Genomic DNA, 8,123 nt, shown 5'->3' on the forward strand with positions numbered 1-8,123 from the left:
CCCTCCCCTCTTTACACGTACTTAACGCACCCACGACGTATATACAAGACAATAAGGGCTTCTCACTTGAAAGAACGTTTGAGCGTACTTCACGTTAAAAAGCAATTAACAGGAGATGCAAGTACTTGACGCATTACAATTTAATGAATGACACAATGGAAAAAATCAGTTATACTGTGACAAGAATACCCTTTTCGTGTCAATTTCTTCCTACCCTGAGGAAAATATTTGTTGCATTAAACAAGCAAAAATAATATAAAGTTATGACAACGATCCAGGAAAGTTTATCTATTGTTACAAAATCCTTCATTTTAATCACACATTTTCTGTTCGACAAGGAAAATTGTTCCGTTCAGAACAGTTTATATTTTTAAAAGATTTTACTGGGCCGATTGTTGAAAAACTAAAGCAGCGCGATTAGACATCGAATTGCATTGTTAAGGCTATGTCCAGTCGTGCCGTGCCAACAAAGTTCCAATAATCGGCAGGCCGATGCTTTCAGTCTAATTTTTCGTCTTCAATATTTTAATGTCAATATTCTTCAAATATTTGGATTTGATCGATGCTGTTTTTTATATTCGGCGAATGTAAAATAAACATCTTCCCGTAGATTAAAAAAAATTCAAAAAATATCTTACTTCCGATTCGAGTGTGGCGGAAGCTGGCTTACCCGAATGTCTTCCGAAATGATAGAGCTCATTCCGAGAAATAAACCGGACCAACTTCAGTTTGACTTTAGTTTTAAATAAGAAATCACTATTTCTGGCTTATTAATAAAGATAGAAAGAACAACTTAATCCGCCATAAACACCAGCAAAGAAACAACTTAAAACGGGACTAAGGCCGCAAATAATAAAAAGAAACACATAAAATAAAATAAAAAACCCGTGACGTTTCGCAGGGATCACACCCGCATTTTCAACCGGCAAAACAAGAAAATCAAAAGAAGGACACTATGAGCCTCGCCGTTGTAATGGTGAGAACAACGTCACACAATAACAACGGCGAGGCTCCCAGTGTCCTTATTTTGATTTTCTTGTTTTGCCGGTTGAAAATGCGGGTGTTATCCGTGCGAAACGTCACGGGTTTTTTATTTTATTTTATGTGTTTCTTTTTATTATTTGCGGCCTTAGTCCCGTTTTAAGTTGTTTCTTTCTAATTAATAAAACCACGAACCTGCATAGGGAAACTAATGGTACATGTGTTAATGCTAAAATAAGCCAAAAATAATGGTTCCCCCTAGTTGTATTGACAATGAGTCTGGCTAATGTTCCTGTCAACGAAGGATACAAGGAAGCGGCGTGGATGACGAAGTCTCGACGACGCCCGGACGCCCGGCAACTATCCGTACTTAACGGATATTGGAGTTGCATCTTGAAAAAAGTGAAGGCGTTTTACACGTCTAGACGCTGGAGCGGCGCGGCGGAGCGCGTTGACGAAACAGCGGATTGACGGCGCAATTTGGCGGCTCCAGGGAAGAGGCTCTCCCGTGTGAGCCACACAATTTTCACCGAGGAGTCCCCTCTGCCTCGGTCCTCCCCTCTGCCTCGGTCCTCCCTCCCTTCACCGCGCGGCGCGCGACTAGTCTGTTGCCGCCCTAGTGCGCCGTCGGCGACATTTCAGGTCACTCGTGCGAAGGTCCTGAGTTCGATCCCCCGCTCTGCGAACTCGCGATGATGATTCATTTCGCGAAACCGCGGACCTCGTTCATTTCGACCGTCCACTGAACCACGGCATACTTGTAGTTCCAACCTTAGTTCGTTTCCTCACCTGAGGAATTCACGAGAGTCACGTTTCGTAAGTTCATAACTCTGTATCCGTGACCTGTGCAAGTTCAACTATACAGCTCTCAGCCAAAAAAGAGCGTCCTCGTGTCATATAGTTTATTATAAATGTTTTCCTTCAGCCGTGAAAGTTCCTCCTCTCTAAGTTTGTGTCGCAGTTTATGCCAGACCTTCCTCATCGACGTTTGCAAAAATGTGAACATCGAGCATACCTACAGAAATGAATCGGTTATCCTGGAGAAAAGCGTGTCATAGTTTACAATTTAATGGGGCCAGTAAGCTAATGCGTTGATATCACACCGGAGGTCTAGATTTTGAAAATAGAAAATTACTGACGGAGAAAAAAAAATTCGACAAGCCTATTTTGATGGGGAATCTCAAATTTAGTGACTTTTTCTATCTTGCCAAGTGTGAATTTTTGCTTCACGCGTGCTTTTAAAAGTGATAAAACTGAGTACCTACTATAAAAATCATGAGCGTTGACAATCACTTGTTCTCTGATTGAACAGGAAACGCTTAATGTGTCTCGCAGAGAAATAATATCATCGTGGGTGTAGTCAGAAAGATAGGTCTATTAATTTTGGATAACTATGAATCAACGATGCAGAGGGATCGAAAATGTCATATGATCCTTTTTCTAAGTGACATAGCACTGAAATACATTTATATATATATCCCTCTTTCGGCTTTCTTTTGTGGAAGGAAAAAAGCTGCTTATTGTGAACGGAAATTTAATAAAGAGAGATTTGTACGGCAACAGAGACGTTTGTTTACCAATTAAATTATCTGAAAGGTTATAGAGGAATGGAAGTCACAAGCTCTTTGAAATGTATGACTAAACATATGAGAAGGTCTCGAATGTTTAAAGTAAGAGAGAAATGAGGAAATGAGGAACGAATGAGCTTTAAGCCTCTAGCCCTCGAAATGAAGAACATATCACCATTAAATAATTGACTGGTTTTGGTTTTATGCAATCCAATAGTTGTTTCTTCAGGATATGAATTTGAAAATAATTTAATGTACCTATAAACGTGTACAAAGAGGCATACGAGACCCTTTACATTTTGATCATGCATTCTGTGGTTCTGAATTCAAGAGAGATTTGTTAAAATTTCTATTTTACCTAATTGTCGTATTTTTATCTTATTACCTACGAAACGGCTCTATACGGATAACTCATAATGCATCGTCGTAGCCATAGGTACTTGCAAACTCGTCTCCGGGTCATTTACAAATAAATCAATTTTAACCAAAACTATCATTAACTTATGAAATTTTTGAGGAAAACTCCCCAGTAACCCGAGATATATACTATCATCTGAATGATATCTAAAAAGTCCATTGCTCTACACACTTGCGCACTAGTTGAGCTTATTATTATCACAAATTATATAAAATTATATCTGTCACAAATTATATAAAAATAGAACGTTTCCTGTACCTAAATCATCGATGTCATATTTAGGTCTAGAATTTTCTATACCCTAATATCTTCTCTTAAGGTAGTTAAATTGTTTTCATCCATTTGATACTTTAGGGGGTGGAAGTGATGACCGGATTATTCATATTGAGCGCGTTAACTTGGAGTACCTAATAAGTTTATTCGAATCCATCTTTTTGACAAAACTTGGAACATTCAAACAGATACCTACGAGTCACAGAAAGGAAAAGATGACATAAAACGTAATTTAGAGCAAGAATCGATAGTATAGTGAAGGCTATTAAGCTGTGATTGGAGCGTTCCAGCTTTCCGAAGATGTTTACAAAATTTTATTAACGCTCGGCTATAAAACATATAGCTGGTCCTCTTGATAGCCCTCGATGAATACAATCCCCTCTCTTCTTCACACCTCCCAAATTTTCTATTCTCCTTGAACATGCTCATATGTGACAGCATCTGTAGAAAAGGCTGTTCGCCAAAAAATAAGTGTGGCGAAATAAGTTAATAAGATATATGAACCTAATTTTGAAGCCTTGGAAATTAAGAGAAAGTACATCAATTGCGACCGTCTTAAGCTCCGTAGAAAAAAGACTTCAGTGATGAAAAATTCAACACCTAAGTAAAAATTTTCACCGCTACACACCAGAATTTTTTTAAGGGGGGGGGGGGCATTTTGGATAAAACTATTTTAAGAGTTGCAAACCAAACCGAAGTTACGATTGTTAAAAATCGACATTTCAAGAGTGTCTTTTCGAGGGAAAGCTAACCGAAGTTTTAACTGCCTTCTTCAGGGCATAAGATTTTCCTTAGGTGTAGTTTTACGCCCTATTTTGGCATCAAAATGACCTAAAAGGCTTACAATTTCTTTTATAAGACACTATAGACACTATTCTTAATACAGGACTCAAAATAATCAAATTCTTCACCCAACTTCAGAAAATTGATCTACTGAATAATGCGCTTCTTTGGACTAAGGTCCTCATCCGCGTGTAGGGTCACAAAGTATTCAAAATCTGTAGCTGTTTTTACAATAAGAATTTTATCCTGAACCGTGCTGAATCTTTATGGTCAAACAATAACTTTGTTACTTAGAAAACGTCCTCGCCCAATCGAAGTCTTCAATTAGGTAGTACTTCAGGGTTAGAATGGATCAGTTGTGCTAGTCACATACTCTTGTGTTTCAATGATTTCAGATTATCAGCAAAAAATAATGTGATATATTCAAACACCTGATTTCCTGGTCCATTATAAACGGATACCGCCCTCCGAAAAATACGGCGCACGACGTCATTCACCGTGGTAGTGCATAGCATGATTTCCTCCACCCTGGTTTCATTCGTGTTTGAAGTCGAACAGCCAGTGCAAACGTGTACATACCAATATTGATGAATCCAAAGAGGGAGAAACTATGGTATACACTACCGTGTTAGATGATTTCTTATGCCGTGTTCTTTAAAGGGCGATAGATTCTTTAATATTTGACGTGGAAACTGGGCGTTTGGGTACATCTTATCATTCTGTGTTAATTTATGAGCTAAAATAATCAAAACACGAGTCCGTGACAAGCGCAACTAGAGTATATCAATGAAATATTATTTTAGATAACATAGAGAGTGTTTTTGAATCAACCGGAATCAGCTATGTCTCATCTTGCGCTTCGCGTCGGATAAAGTGATTGTCGCCCGAACAAAATTTAAGATGAGAATTCGGCAAATGCGCCGGATTGTTTGTACTCGTGAAATTGCGGAATATGAAGTGTAAAATGCAGTGCGGATCTTTGATCCCAATGAATGGTGTCAATGTGGCGGATTTTTATGGTTTTCGCGGAAAAATGGCACGAGGTCTGGGCAGCAAGGGCCGGACGCCAGTTAACTTTGAATTGGCGATGAGCGGCTCCACAGCTTACTGACGTGAAGATGTGATGAACATGTGAGTTACCTCTTATTATCCTTATAGCTACCAGATTATCTTTGGATATTCATAGAAATGAAGGGGTGGAAGCAATGGCCAACATACATTTTAATGTTTTAAAGTTTCATCAAGTATCTTATTTCCGATTCATTAAGGCTTTCGACAAGTCACTGAGATAATTTACAATATATGTATATGAAAATGTTGCAACAGTTTTTACGTCAACTAATGAATTGAACCGAGTCTTAACAGAAACACATCAAACCACATTTCGAGGGAAAAATGAGTTTTATTTAAGTTCGCGCATGTCTTGAGTTTGTAGTGTGCGATTAATAACTGAATACAATTAGGTAACTATTCGCGCTCCCGGGTGCGTTTGTTGCCTATGAAGGAAATTGAAGGCGGATCCCAAAGGCACGATATCTATTTGATTTCAGAAAGGTGATGGAGCGATACAAGCATGGGTTCGAGTCAAAGACATAAAGCACGAGAAAAAGTGAAGCCTGGTTTGGCGCTGAGTGCTCGTGTGCGAGTGTGTAAATGAGCGCGGGAATTCATGGCGGGAAACGGAAATTTGATTTGAACTTACCCTCTTGATTTTGCCACATTTCTTCCTCTAAACGCGTTTTAAATGCCTACAACGAATATATTAAGAAAGTTGGGACTGCGACTTTTTATAATACACCTACTTTTTCTCAATAACAGGCAGTAATCTCAGATAAAGTTAGTTTTTCTTCTGCTCATGGTGGTCCTGCCGGTTCAAACAGGCTGTTACAGTCCTAGATGACCGTTACTCCCAAATGAAATTAATTGGTCGATGATGGACCAAAAATAACCTAAAGCTAAAAAAATATATGTGGGTAAGTGTATTTGGGCAAAAATCAACCTAGAATACTTTGTTTACGCAATTTTATTCAGTTCCCGCCCTACATTTGAATTTCAAACTTGTCCCGATTTTGCCGCCAATCCTCTAGCCAATAGTAGAGGTGGTTGAAAAGAAGTTTCATTTTTTGCTTCTAGCGCTCTGTCTTTATGTCTTTGATTCGAGTACATAACCATGCACGCTCCAAGGTTGGTATGTTGACTATGCAGCAAAACTGAGGACGAAAATTCAGATGAACGATACCTACCTATATGGGTTCACAACGTCGTATATTCATTCAATCAAAGCTCATAAAGCGTGTTTTTCGAATGGATTACTTTTCGCGCTCCCCGGTATGTTTGTTGCCTACACGGCGAAATTGAAGGCGAAATGGAAGTGGACGATATCTACCAACAGAATCAACCTCTTGTATTGTGCTTGAGATTTTTACCTCAAGCAAAAACATTGTTTAGAAGACTATTGAGAATTAAGTTTACACGAAAGTCTAAATTTTAAGTCATAATTTGTATTCTCCTACTCGTGGCTCGATCATATTTAAATCTATACCTGCTAAGCGGCGTAAGTCCATAAACTCATGAACCCTCGCGTCCCGCATAATAAACAGAAGACAAGGCTCATGAGCTTTTTTTAATTTCGTCCTTTTAACAGGCATCGGTTCATTTATACATAGTCCCTCATAGTCCCTCACAGCATAGATACGACCAAGCGGTGATTGGGAGCATATATACTCAGATTTTCCGGAACTACTTCCGAATTTCGGAACTTTTGGGATTTCCCTGAATTTTTCCCGGAACTTTTGAATTTCCCGAAAGGCTCCGGATCCTTTGCATTTTTCGGAAATTTCTCGGAACTTTCGGAAAAATCTAAAAGAATCCCGGAACTTTTGACAATCATGGAATAGGAGAAATACCAACAAACAAGTTCCGAATTCCGGAACTTTTGACGGCCATGGAATGAGAGCACTGCGACCAATTCGGTCGAGGACACCCCTGGATCCGGAAGACGCTCTACTTGGAGAGTTCATCACCTATTCTGCCGTGCTAAGGAAGAACGCCGTATGAACATTCGAGAGTTGCCAAATTTCCTTCGATGAAATGTTAATTTTTGAGGAAAGTTATGAATATTTTTCCTCGAAATTTTCAGGAACCTTCGGCGAAATTGCGAGTCAAAGTGTCTGGAAAATTGGAAAGAAAATATTCATAAGTTTACCAAGAAATTCGTGTTTTATTAAAGGAAATTTGGCAACGCCAGGAGGTTCATACGGCGTTTTTTTCTTAGCACAGCAGTATTGGGGGAGTCAACAAAAGATCCAAGTGCATGAATAAACGGAGAATGGGCCCACACGGTCTTCGGTGCCGTTGTAGATGTCGGTGGGGCAGGTGAGAATATGTGGGTCATCTTAGCGATGCGCCACTCATTTCGACCTACTAAAATATGAGCGGCCCAGTGCGAGCTGCATAAAAAAATAGTGAAAGCAAACGAGAGGAAATGTGAGACAGAAGGGGGCACTGAGGAGGGGAGGGGAGCACTGAGAACAAAGCGCAACAGCGTAAATTTCGAGCACCGGGATTGTCGTCTTGCGAATTATTTTCTACGCGTCCCCATTAACATTTTCAAGAATAGAGGGGTGAGAGCAGAGTCAATACGTTTTAACTATATAAAACTAATTACATAACTAAGCAACTAAGCAATATAACATTATGCAACGTAATCAGATGGGGCAAAATTTAAAAAATTTAAACATGCGGGTAGTAAGGCTCTTTTTCCTTGTGTTTTACACAAATGACAGCAAAACGTTTCGGCTGAAAACGCATAGCCTTCTCAATTGGGTAAAAACAATGATTTAAAAAAAAAAAAAAAAAATCTGAAATTTTAGCACTCGGCTGTACCTTTCAAGACGAAAAGAATGTTGTTATCAACATTCATGAATGCAACATTTTTAGATATCAACACTCCTCTCGTTTTGAGCGGTACAGCCGAGTATTAAATTTCAGATTTTTAAAAAATTTTTATCGTTTTTTTCCAACTGAGGAAGCCGAGTTATCGGCCGAAACGTTTTGGTGTCATTTGTGTGAAAAAAAAGCCTTGGTGCCCACAGTTTAAA

At 39.1% G+C, this 8,123-nt stretch overlaps 1 protein-coding gene across 1 annotated transcript in view; it reads left to right on the top strand.

The window, feature by feature from the left end:
• The first annotated feature begins 1,581 nt into the window (after nt 1–1,581).
• LOC109031748 (uncharacterized) overlaps nt 1,582–8,123 on the top strand; it is a 60,821-nt gene continuing 54,279 nt past the window's right edge. Inside the window, exons 1-2 of the mRNA XM_072299654.1 lie at nt 1,582–1,797; nt 4,827–5,154. The gene's annotated coding sequence lies outside the window, so the exon portion shown is untranslated. The remainder of the gene's footprint in view (nt 1,798–4,826; nt 5,155–8,123) is intronic.

This window comes from Bemisia tabaci, chromosome 4 (assembly GCF_918797505.1).
Source record: "Bemisia tabaci chromosome 4, PGI_BMITA_v3".
Lineage (NCBI taxonomy): Eukaryota > Metazoa > Arthropoda > Insecta > Hemiptera > Aleyrodidae > Bemisia > Bemisia tabaci.